The 12,989-nt window shown below is 44.0% G+C and overlaps 1 protein-coding gene across 1 annotated transcript in view; it reads right to left on the reverse strand.

The window, feature by feature from the left end:
• Positions 1-12,989, reverse strand: part of LRRC7 (leucine rich repeat containing 7) — a 3,010,809-nt gene that overhangs the window by 1,714,289 nt on the left and 1,283,531 nt on the right. The gene's annotated exons all lie outside the window — the stretch shown is intronic.

Genomic DNA, 12,989 nt, shown 5'->3' on the forward strand with positions numbered 1-12,989 from the left:
TGACTGACATGTACTGACTTAGGCTTATGTGGGGAAATTCGGTTAATGTATGCATTTTTATGTGTTGTCCTGGGATTACAAAAATGACTAGCAATTATTTATTCATTCTTTTCAATTGATGACATTCTTTCACATAGTTTTTTTCTTATTTGTGAAAAGTTTACTTTTGTAGACCAAATACAATAAAAAAATAAAAATAAAAATGCCAACCTATCATGAGGGCCTACGCAATGGTGAGCATACTTTGTTGCAGGGGCCAAATCGTGGTGTTACGCTGCTATAATCTGTATTACACCTAGTTAGAGGGAGGTTCAAGATATGCCTGCCAGATGAGGGGCAGCCAATCATGGTGCCAACACCTACCTAAACTATAAGTAGATATGTTCGCCTAACCAATCCGTCCAATATGTTTTATTATTTGCCATGTAGGATGACGTCATAGCTGACGCACATAGAGCTAGAAAGCCTTTGTGTAACTGAAATGTAACAGAGTGTGTGGGCTATGATTTGTTGTTCGCCAGGTTTCCTTACTTTACTGAGCTGATATTAAAGTAGTATTTTGCCATATTCTTTGAGTCTGTCCGGTTATTGGGTCCGAGATCATTTATTATGGTAATCCTATTCTGCGCATAAGACCACCCAAGTGTCCTACTGCACAGTTGCAATGAGCAAATGGTCACTGGGTGAGCCAGGGGAATGCCTGTAGCATAGTGGACCATGCAGGACAGAGGACTTTTGGTCAAGGCACTCTGAGAAGGACTGATACAACAAGAGCAGCAATTTTCATAACAGGGGAGCAGTGTATACTTGATGAGGAAAAAGGTGAGTAAGGGACGAGTTAGTAAGTACGTGAGCCCTCACATTGCTTATACCACTGTTACAAGGCTGGAAGGATGTAGAACACAAGAAGACCCATATACGTTTTATTCTAGGCTACTATCTATGCTAATAATAGTATACCATTATAGCTTTAGTAACATTAGTACCCAGGATGGCTACCACAGCCAATCAGAGGGCTCAGAATACAGGTGATACCCACTGGTAATTGCCAACAATCCAAGCCTTCTGAAAAGCTCAGTGTGCTGTCCTCACCTCACCCTCAATCAACCTCTGCCTTGGTACCAAGGCCCCCCTACAAATGCACAATTTTCTGTCTGTGCCAGCATCCTCCTAACTGCCTGCAATGGAAATTGAGAGGGTTTCTGGGCAGTTCCATGGCGGCAAACTTTTGTTATAATTTCTTTTCATTAGGAAGGGCCTGCATACTCTGGTTGCACCATTTCTCTTGTTTTGCTGGGACATTAATAGCTATAACCATCTCAATGGTGGACGTTGTTAGGGAGTAATGCACTATTGACCTCATTAAAAGCCCCAATTAGCTCTGGCCTTTAATTTGCAAAAGCCCTCTGCCTCAGTGCTCATTAATTCAATATTATTATACAAGTGTGGAAGCGCCTCTACTGAGAACGAACATGGGTCCAGTACTGAAATGCTAGACAATTCTCCTCTGAACAAGAGTGGCATCAGCAAGCCCAGACACATGTTTCGGCCTTGTTGGGCCTCTTCACTGTGGTGAAGTTGTGTCGCTCTAACGTACAGTGAGCAAGAGGTCCATGTCTGGATTACCCTGGGTTACTTAGGGTTTGAATTTTTAGGAACTTGGGGTTTCACCTGAAGTTACTCAGGGTAATGCCCGGGAGGATAGCTCAGCGGCAGCGTGCGCGTCTTGGAAGCAAGACGACACGAAGCAACACAGGTTCGATCCCCGGGTCCGCGCTTAGAAATCTCTGGGTGTTTAAGCGCGTTATAAATACGTAACTAACAAAAAAAACAAAAAAAAAATACATAATTAGCAACTAAGAAAAACAAACAATTATTGTAACAGCGCCTCGATGCCTGCGGGCTGTGTGAGCGCTTTATAAATGTAAAAAGAAATGCAGAAATTGACCCCTTGCTCATTGTGCTTAGAGAGGCACAGCTTTACCCGCCTGATGAGGCCCGACTAGGAGAATTGCGTAGCATTTTGGTGCTGGACTGCCCAAGTGGGTGGGACCTGACTGATATGCAAATTGGTATTTCTCCTCTGTGAAAGGTACTGGGAGCTAAAACGTAATTGTAGGCCCTCCCAAGACGGCACCAAACCAAAGAACAGGTTAGTTGGTCGCGTTTGTTCTCGGTAGAGGGGCTGCCATGCTGCTTTTTAATGTATTAATTGAATAGCTGTATAGGTTGTAGTACAATTTTTTAACGCACAGCTTGGAGTTCATATAATAATTACTCTGCATTAAGGCAGAAAATGATCATTATAGGCAATTAATTGTGTCTGTTCCATCTACAGTGGAAGCTTCGAGAGAAGATTCTGTACCCGTCTGTGCGAAACCAGAAGGTGTCTCACCCACTAGTCCCCGGGTAACGGTCATGCAGGTGGCCAGAACATGGCGATTGCTTTTGACTTATTGGGGCAGACCCCCAGGTATGCCAGAGGGACACTGGAAGCCTGCTGACTTGGAGGGCCCAACTCCCTCCCACCAGGGTACATGGAGGACTCACTCAATGCCAAGGTCAAACTGTGGTTTATTACAGGCAAAACCAACAGGGATCAGCACAGGAACAGAGAAAATCCATGCATATCTCGCTCTTCCTCGGCTCGCAAGCTGGTTTTACAACTCAATTACATCAGAGTGACGTCACAACCTGGGACCTTCTCCAGGAAACCTATCGGGCCGCACAATTGGCTATTCAGTATTCTAGCACCTGTAGTGGACTATATACTGGCTCTCGCATGTCAGGTGGCTGGTCTGGTCCATCCTCAAGTTACTATCTATAACAATGTTGCAGTGTGGTGGGCTTACCATTGGCTCTTGCCCGTTGCTACCCTTCCCTAGCGTACTAAACTGTGATTGGCTAGAGTTTACGTTCCTCAGGCCTGGGACCAGGAGGGTTTTCAGCTCACTGTGTACCTCTTCAAGGTAACAAGAATTACTATGTGTCTGCACTGTAACTTGTGTGCACCACCTTAGCTCATGAGAGTGCTCTACTCATCGGCGCAACACGTGTAACACATTGTTGCATACTTGTCACTGTCTGTGTCTGGCAGCCTGGGACCAGTGTTCCTTTCCCACCGCTGCGTGCAGTCCATTGTCTGCTTCGGCAGCGTCACGTGTTCAGAGACCACGACTTTGAGCTGTGCAGCTCTGAATCATGAGGATTTTTAAGTGCTTTCTGCAGCTGGTACCGTTGACGTCCGGGGATTGGAATGTCATTCATATCTCTTGGCCTTGGCTGCAGTCCTGTTGCACACGTCTTACTCATGGTGCAGGCTAAATTTGCTTGACTCGTCTCTTGCTCCGAGGGTTGAGGCCTGCTGTAATTTTCCTAAACCTTATAATGCGGTTTCTACTGTGCCCATGCTATACTACATTTCCACAGGTTAGTCACATTTGGCTCTGTCAGGTCCTCGAGGTGCTCCTGAAGTTCCATAGCATTATTCGCATGTAAGCATCAGCAAGCTTTGCTCAGGATCTCTTGTCGCTTGCGGTTTCTGCTTTGCTGCGTTTGGCTAATGGCAAAAATAATAAAAGCAATGACAGTATGCATATGTATTTTTCCACTAACTACAGAAATGTACGCGTGTATTCTTCATGTATTTGGGTGTGTCTATGTGTCCCGAAGTGTGGACGGCACGTGTACCTCATCTCTAACGATGCTATGTCGTGGCGTCTCTAACGGTGTCAGCAACATGGCTTCTCAAGGTCTAGTCCAAGCTGTCCATAGAGGTATCCTTAATCACGGCCTGTGGCTCTTCATCCACACATGGATAGGTCTGTATGTTCCTCATGCTGTATGGCTCGCTGAAGGGATACCTCTCAACATATTTGTCAATGATGTGTCCATTTGGAATTCGTCTGAAATAGAATGGATGATTGCAGTGCTTTCTGGCTTTCTTCTGTGTCATGAATTTAGTAGGAGGAGGTGGTATGCTTCACCATCCCTCTTCAGAATCCAGTTCCTGGGGGTGAAAGAGTGTGCGAGAATCACCTGGGTGAGAGGTCTTCGGGGAGTGGGAAACCGGATGGTGAGAAGCAGTATCCCCTTCTTTATAAAACCTTTACCCCCACCCTACCAAGTAGGATATTTGGGAAACCAATCCCCCAACCTCTTTACAACCCAAACACTTTCTCACGGACAGCCTGCTATGAGAGAACACGGACTAACACCTGAGCTGTATACCTGACATGTCCCAATACAATGGTCAGGCAACATCAGGCAATTACTGACCATCACTCGCACCTGACTTCGATTACACTTCCCCACAAGGATAAAAGGTGGATTACGAGAGCACACCCTGAGCGAGGCAAAGCACACACAGAAACAACTGTTCCAAGATGGCAGTTTAACAAGAGGAGAAAGACGGTGAAACAGAAGGTGATTGCAAGGAGGGAAGTTTCCTTAACCTGTTCGACAAGGAACTGTTACTTTCATGAGCCCTCGAAATTGAAAAGCGTAAGACCATGCTGCATTGTGTGTCGGAGATCCCACATGAAGAATTAAGGCGGGGAGAATTACCAGCCACCGTAGTACTGTCCTTGGCTCCAAGAACAAAGCAGCATCAGTGAAATCAACACAGTCGGAGAGTTGGGGAGACCAATACAAGACCGGTCTGTGTTGAAGCCAAGGTTGCAAGCAAGAACATTATATGGCGAGCTCTGAAACAAACATTGTTTGGAATATGTGTAATAAAAGACGCATGTAAAGTTGAACTGCTGATGAGTGATTGAACTTTGAAACAAAGATAAAATACCTTTTGGCAGAGTGAAGGTCTCTGTAAGGTATCCAGCTGAAAAGTGAAAGAGTTGTAGAGAATTGTGAATCAAAGCGGTCCTGCAACGGCTCAAGCAAAACCCTGCACACAATCGAAAGTCTTTGATGTTGATACAATGAAGAACATTTGTGGCAAAGATGATAAAGTTGGTCCGAGCCTGGCAGAGGGAGATCATTTGAAAGCTTTTTGTTAAAGTGGGTCTGAGCCCGATAGAGTGGGACGCGGGGTGAACAGAAAATCACCTGACAATTTGTACATGTGAAACCGTAAGGAGAAACGAATTGTGTTGTTTGTCGTATTGCATCAGGCCCTATGAAAAAGAGACTTTGAATGGCAAAGAGAGTTTGGCACAGAAGGCCATGTTGTTGACGTTTAGAACTGCACCCTTGTACTAGAGAAGCCAGAGATTGTGCTAAGCTGTTTGTCGCATATGACATATCATTTCTTGAACTCTTTTCTTTTGCATAACATTGTTTCCTACACTATTTGTATTTAGAAGTAAGGATTGGCAAAAGGTTTATTAGTATAGGCTCTTTTATTTAGACAAGAAACCACTAGGACTGCGTTATTATTTGATGGTCATACCTTGCGCTCACATCTTTATATTTAGGATGGATAGGAGTTTTTCAAACACAATTGAAGTTCAATAAACACCCTTGAACTCTGGTCACTTCCATCTGTCTTACTATTTGATAGCATGCCTTGCTTACACTGTCATCCCCACTATATGCATGGAGTGTGTGTGCAGCGCTTCGTAAATATTTGAACCTTGAAACTGGTGAGCCTTCTTACTATAGCTTCACAAATGTGTGCCTCCTCATTTCCTAGGGCCAATAACGCAGTATAAACCAGCAGAAAACATTGAACGGTGCAGCTACGTGGCCAGATCAGTCGTACAGGATTGCTTCTGAATGTGTAATCAGATACAGAGTGCCAATATAAAAATAAGTTCCCATTATTGCGCGGACATGAGTATATATCCTGAGACGGACTAAAGGCCAACAACAAAAGCGAGAATTTGGACTACATGGCAGAACCAAAGATCATCTGAGGCTTATCAAAGGACTGTAGTAGAAAACACTGTGCACATGCTTCTATTGTATAAAATAAGTAAAATCACAGCATGGTCCCACAGTACAGCACCCTATGGGAAGATGCATTGAGTGCTACAGAACTTTGCTAATACACATTGATGAATGTACTGTATGCTTTGTTTGTTACTGGCTTATTTCCATTCCCCACCCAACCCCTTAGCAATTGGTTCAGGCAGTATGGAGTATCTTTGCCTCTCTCCTGGTTGCCAGCTCTCCCTGCTTCCCCTTCCCTTCTCCAAAATACCTTCATCCATCATCTGACCCTCCCTCCCCTCTACTTCCCAATCCTCCCCTGCCCGTCCATTTGGTTCTCATTGGTCTGTCCCCCCCACGTGACTGGAACAGCTGCATTTCAGAGGCCCTTCAAGGGCAGCCTTCCCCGGGCAGCCAGTCAGCTAAGGGCCACAGGTAAAGGGCAGCTCCCCACTGAGCAGCTCCACTTCATGTTTGCACGTGTTCCCCTGGGACACCTGACGCAGACAACCTACAGTTACTGATAAGGTACGTGTGCTGTGGGTAGGGGGGTACAGCCATTACTGTACTCTAGTAAAATCCCACCACTCTTATTACCTAAAATCTCATACCCATTGGCATCTAGCCTATTTGTGTAACTGTTCTTCACTAGTCTGCCAAAGTTGAATCTGGTTAGTTCTTTCATTGCAGTCTATAAGACAGTCAGTTAGATGTGTAGGGAGTTATCTGTGTACTGCACTTAGATGGATTTTGGGGGTCGGAAATGTGTTGCACTTAAATGGATTTTGGGGATAGGAAAGGAGTTGCACTTAGATGGTTTTTGGGGGTAGGAAATGAGTTGCACTGGGAAATGAGTTGGGGTGGGAATGGTGTTGCACCTAGAGGGATTTTCAGGGGGTAGTAGGAATGGTGTTGCACTCTTTCGTTAGCATGTTCATTCATGAAGATTTTTAGGACGATGTCATGTCCCCAGTACTCTGAAGATCATAGGGAGAACCAGCCCAATGCGCCATAAGCCCTATGTCCAACACTACAGGCCCAACGAACACTATGCAAAACCTACTTTACCACCAGCAAAGAAGCCCACTCTTCAGAAGAACGATGGGCACAAATACTGCTGGGACATGATAATAAACTGATTTTTATCAAAACATCATTCTGGGAAAAAATCATGAAACAAGCTCCAGCGAGAAGCAGCCCAGACGATTAATAAGGTGTGGAGCTTCCTTTGCAACCCACTGCTTTCAAATACATTTGTTTCATATGATGTGCATCCACGTTGTTATCGCAACTTGCTATTACAGGTCCTGAATGTAGCAACTGTCCAACCACTTTATGTCTTCCCACAAAGGTCAGTGAGGGAAAGCAACCTTGACATACTTATATGAGGTTGCTTTCAAGTGCACTAACATACAGAAATAGAATAGAAGATAATTATAACAATGCAGATGTTCACAACTGTTTTTATCAAAATGGTTTATAGGAGGCTACATCGCAGGACAATGTATGTTTTACTGCTTTAGCTATTCTTCATTTGTTCATTTCATATTACCCAATTAAATGCAACCATATGCCATTCCTTCCTATCAATGTGAACACGTTCTCTGCTATACATGTCTCCTAGAGACAGATGGATATGTCTAAACAGATGCCTCGCTGCAGCATACAATCCCCAAGAGTGGAGCAATCCGCAGTGCCTAAACATCGGATTTGACATGGGTGAAAATGGGAATCGAACAAACAGATATCATGTTTTTCATACCAAAATAGACTTTTGAACTAAAAGGATTTATTTTCACATAGGTAGGTTGTTTCTTACATACCAAAATAGACTTTTGAACTAAAAGGATTCATTTTCACATAGGTAGGTTGTTTCTTACAAAGTTCTCATGTTTCATTACTTATTGCATTACCGATTTTTATCAATTTTGTTTTGACACCATATTATCCCCCTTTTTTGTTGAATGAAAAGGAAAGAAAATCTAATATTAATGGTAAGTCATTCATGACCCATAGAAACACTGGACACTTCAAATTGTGGCCGGTTTCTTAGGTAATGGAATTCACTATCCCTGGAGAACCGCTACAAACCTACTGTAGGAAACCTATTCACTATCTGCCAACTGGTGTGTGCTAAAACGTAAATGGCATCCATGATAAAGCAGGTATGATATGTGTTATTAGTGGCTAGATTGGCATTTTGGTACATCCAATTTAGTCATTTCTTACTGTGGCATGACATTTTTACCGGGCGCCTATAACCAAGTAAGCATCACAAGTGTTATTTCTTGTCTAAATTAGCATTTTGGTGCAGCTAGTCTAGCCATTTCTTACTGTGGCTTGACACTTTGTACTGGGCAGCTCTGATAAAGCAATCATAACTGTAATTACCTGATATTTGGGTGCAGACAGTCCTTACTGCGGCACTGTATATTTTTCTGGGCAGCTATGATAAAGTAAGCATGATAAGTGTTATTGAGTGAGTAGCTAGGTTGTCATTTTGGTGCAGCCAGTCTAGGTATGTCTTACTGTGGCATGGCATTTTTTTACTGTGCACCATCAATGCTACAGCAAACATGATAAGTGTTATTACGTGTCTGGCCTACACTGTGCAGCCAGTTTGGATATCTTATGATACATTGAGTTTTTAATAGCAAAGCAGAAAAATTGCACCGCGCGTTGAGCACTCGCTGCTGCAGTCTGTGCGTGATTTGCAGGTTCGAATCCCTGCAAGGCCAACTCAAAGCGCTATATAAATAACAAATCATCATCATTAATTGAAGCATTAATGCTCTTGTCCACTGTATTGACCTGCATCTATTGGATTTTTGGATACTGGATTATCGCAGCAACTGGCAATGCAGGGGCTCTACTTTTCATATAATGACAATACCTAACATGCAGCTATAATTGGCATAATATGGAAATAACTGGCCATACAATGCTGAAGTGGCATATCTATGGGAGTGTCTCAGTCTATGTTGTTCTATTGGGTCTTACCCTGTCATATCATGACCCAATCCTTGGCGTAAGGACGCAGTACATGGTTGCTATCTAAAATACTCTTGTCTGCTTTAGTACCTATTTGGTGTTTTAAAATGTTTACGTTTATGTACTTTTCTTACACCCGCAAGTTTCTTCTGGTGATGTCACCAGGGTTAGAGGAAGTGAGGCCATCTGGGTCAAACGCCAAGTGACATCTCATCCTGTGATGTCACCAGTTCTGTGATGTCACATCCGCTACTCCTGGCATTTTGGTGAAACGACACCCCTGCTTGAGTCTATGGCTTGTCACATAATTTACCAGTCCCTGAGATTGGAACTCACCTATACCACATTCAAGGGAACCCTTAAAACAATGATTATTAAATGTGCCTTCCCAGATAGATAATACAGCTGTGAGAAACCAGTAGGTGTTTCACTCACTAGTCCCTGGAGATCTGTCATCCAGGTGGACAGGACACGTCCGAGGGTGGACCAGTGCGGGAGGATCACCTGGGTGAGGGGTCTTCAGGGAGTGAGAGTGGGACACCGGATGGAGAGATGCCGTATCCCATTCCCTGTAACATCTTTACCCCATCCTACCAAGGATATTTAGGAACTGAACACCCCTCCCCCCTTTACAACATGAACACTTTCAAACAGACAGCCTGTTACAAGGAAAAACAGACTAACCCCCAAGCCGTATACCTGATGTTTCCCAATACAACGGTCAGGAGAGGTCAGGCAATTACTGACCATCACACACACCTAACTTGCATTAAACTTCCCCACACAGATAAAAGGCGTACCTTTTCGAGAAGGAACCGTTACTTTCCTGAAACCTCAAGAATAGGAAGCTTAAGACCAGGAAACCAGGCTGAAGAATCCTGCATTGTGTGTCGGAGGTACACAGGGCCCTCCTCCGTCGATAATCAAAGCAGGGAGAAGCACCAGCCGCCGTGGTATTGTCCTTTGTGCCAAGAACAAAGCAGCATCAGTGAAGTCAACACAACCAGTGAGTTGGGGAGACCGATACAAGACCGGTCTGTGTTGAAGCCAAGGTTGCAAACAGAAACATTGCATGGCGTGAGCTGGAACGAATAATGTTAAAACACATGTGATAAAGAACGCAAGTAAAGTTGAACTGCTGATGAGTGATTGAACTTTTAAAGCAAGATACAATACCTTTGACATTGTGGTCCGGCAGCGTGTGGGTGCTCAGTCGAAAGTCTCTGTAAGGTATCCATTTGAGAATTGGCAAAGTGAAAGTGAGAAAGAGATCAAATCAAGAAGAGACCGTGTAATTGTGAAGCAAAGGGGTCCTGCGACAGGTTGAGCAAAATCCAGCGCACAATCGAAAGAAAGCTTGGAAAAGTAGATGAAGTTGGTCTGAGGCCGGTGGAGGGAGGTCATTTGAAAGCTTTGTGCTAAATTGGGTCTGAGCCTGGCAGAGGGGGAACTGGGGTGAACAGTAAATCACCCGAGAAAGTTTTGTGTTAAAGTGGGTGTGAGCCCGGCAGAGGGGGAACCAGAAATCACCCAAGAAGTTGTACATGTGAAATTCTAAGAAGAAAGGAACTTTAATGTTTGTCGTGTTGCATCAGGCACTCTGAAATAAGAGACTTTGAATGGCTAGTAGACTTTGGCACAGAAGGCCCTAAAGTTGAGGATTTGAACTTCATCTCTGTGCTAGAGAAGCCAGAGAGTTTGCTAAGCTCGAGTGTGCTGCCTTGTCCAAGCTGAAAACGTGAGGAAGGGAAGCCAATGGCTTCAATAGCCTTACATATCACTCCTTGAACACTTTTCTTTTGCATAACATTGTTTCCCACACTATTTGTATTTAGAATTAAGGATTGGAAATAGGTTTATTCGTATAGGCCCTTTTATTTTGACAGACTCGACTAGGACTGCGTTATTATTATTTGATAGTCGTAGCTTGCTCCCATCTTTAGATTTAAGGATTAGATCAGCGTTTTTCAAACACAATTGAAGTTCACTAAACACCCGTGAACTGTGATCACTTGCATCTGTCTTACTGTTTCATACCATGCCTTCCTTACACATCCCAGTAAGCTCCTCACAAGTAGGGATACACCCATCTGGGATCTTTCAGCTCTAGATCTAGCCTCCCTCCTCCCTTTTTCCTTCAAGCAGCACTGCGTCTATCTTTAAACGCCCTCGGTACAATATGCTGACAAGCCTTGAAAGATCCGCCTGCTTTACCACTGATCCAGTGGTTATGGGGATCGTAGCATCTCTCTGCCAACCAGCACTTATATTGATCATTGTGCTTGTTTTCCATCTTGTGATCAATAGGAATGCACCTTTTATGTGTCCTGTATGGCTACTTGTGTGCACTACCCTGTATTTGTGTAATTCATCCACCTGCATCCAAAACAATACTGCTGTATGCTAGCACAGTATAAAACACAATACAATAAAATAAATATTGCAAACTGAAACTTGGAAGTAAAATTTAAAATTCTACTGCATAAAGCTAGCACCTTCTTTAACACATACAACCCTAGAAGTGTCCTTTGAAAAGAATGAGCTTTAAAAACAGTTTCAACATGGTCTTGGCCTGGCACTGGTGTGAAAGTTGGAAGACGGGCAAACTTAATTTGGGAATTTTAACAAGTTTAATGTTAAAAAAAAGGCTACAAATCCTGACACAGTCACAGTGCCAACCTTGTTTCTTGGCCAGTGTCTGCCTGCAATTAAGAATGGCAGGACCCCACAACACACCAATCCAATCAGTTAAGCATTCTAAATGTTATTCAGCGCAACGAGAAGAATTCATGCACAAGAGAGGGGTGGGGGCCCTAACGGACTAACCCTATACGATTCTCCCCAAAGACGCTACCAGAGAGTCTCCCTAAATCAGATCCTGGATGTTAGGCAGGACATCCCTGAACTAATACTGAACTTCCTGAGAAGGCAACGCATTAGTAATTACCAGGTCACAAAGGAACAGGTTATTCAGCACTGCATCTCCCAGGATGCATCATATTTAGATCTCCAAAACCCAGAGTTTGAATACAGAATATCTAACAGGGATTCAGAGCAAGATTTGCCCTGGGGAAACAATAGCATATTCAAAGAAACCCTTTAGACATCAGGTGGGGATCCACAAAGGGAAAAGCCTAATTAATTTCACCCCCTATAAACAGCAATGCTTGTGAAGGCAAATGCCTTTCTCCCTCCCCTACAGCTGTAGCATTTAAGGAGAGAAATGCTTCCTTGCTCTGAGGTGGTCCTGTAACTGGTGATGCCTTTTCAAACACCAGAACCCCCCAAACCTCTGTGCAGGCAGACAATCATGTGGCAAGGGCGGAGTACAGCAGCAGGCAAATACAACTCCTGCACTGGAAATGTACTATAAGCAATCCAAATGGCGGCAAGCCTTTACAAGACATCCTGGTGAGAACTAGGAAACTGATTACCCAATCAGTACTAAAGTTTGCCACAGACAATGAGAGCATGGTGACAGCTTTGAAACGGAGCCCGAAAATCAAAGGCAGTGTCTCTGGGCTGGGTGCTAAGAGAGAGGTTTGTTGAGAAAGCTGAAGAGCACCAGAGAAGGAGAACCCTTTCATCTCAGAAGAGAAGTGTGCACCAGCAAGGGAGAGAAGGACTCTTGGAGCCCAGAAGAGGGGTGTGCTGCAGTGTTGAGAAGAGGCTTCTGATCCCCAAAAGAGGGGGCCCTGTGCCCCCACCTGCTAGTGATGTAAAAAGTCTGCTCATTTTCGACGCCACTCTCTCCTTCTCCTCTCACATCCCTGATATCTATAAAAAGTCCCACTACCAGCTGCACCTCCCCAGCTGGCATCACCGGCTTTACAGTGCTGTCTTGTCGCCATAATGCTTCTGTGGGGGATAAAGAACATCACCTTCGTTTCCACAATTCCTGCCCTTCCTGTGGTGCAAGTCCCTTGAATCGCCATTAGTTGGGTTATTGACAATTTATTAAACCCTTCTTGAACTAACATGGTTGTAACTACTTTTTCTTTAATGCTCCCAGTATCAAAACTTGAAATATATGGGGAATATGCAACCCTTTTGGCTTCTTTGTCTGCGGCTTCGTTCATCTGTTTGCTAAGCATGTGCTGCGCATTTAA

Source organism: Ambystoma mexicanum, chromosome 1q (assembly GCF_040938575.1).
Source record: "Ambystoma mexicanum isolate Mex_15411 chromosome 1q, UKY_AmexF1_1, whole genome shotgun sequence".
Classification (NCBI taxonomy): Eukaryota; Metazoa; Chordata; class Amphibia; order Caudata; family Ambystomatidae; genus Ambystoma; species Ambystoma mexicanum.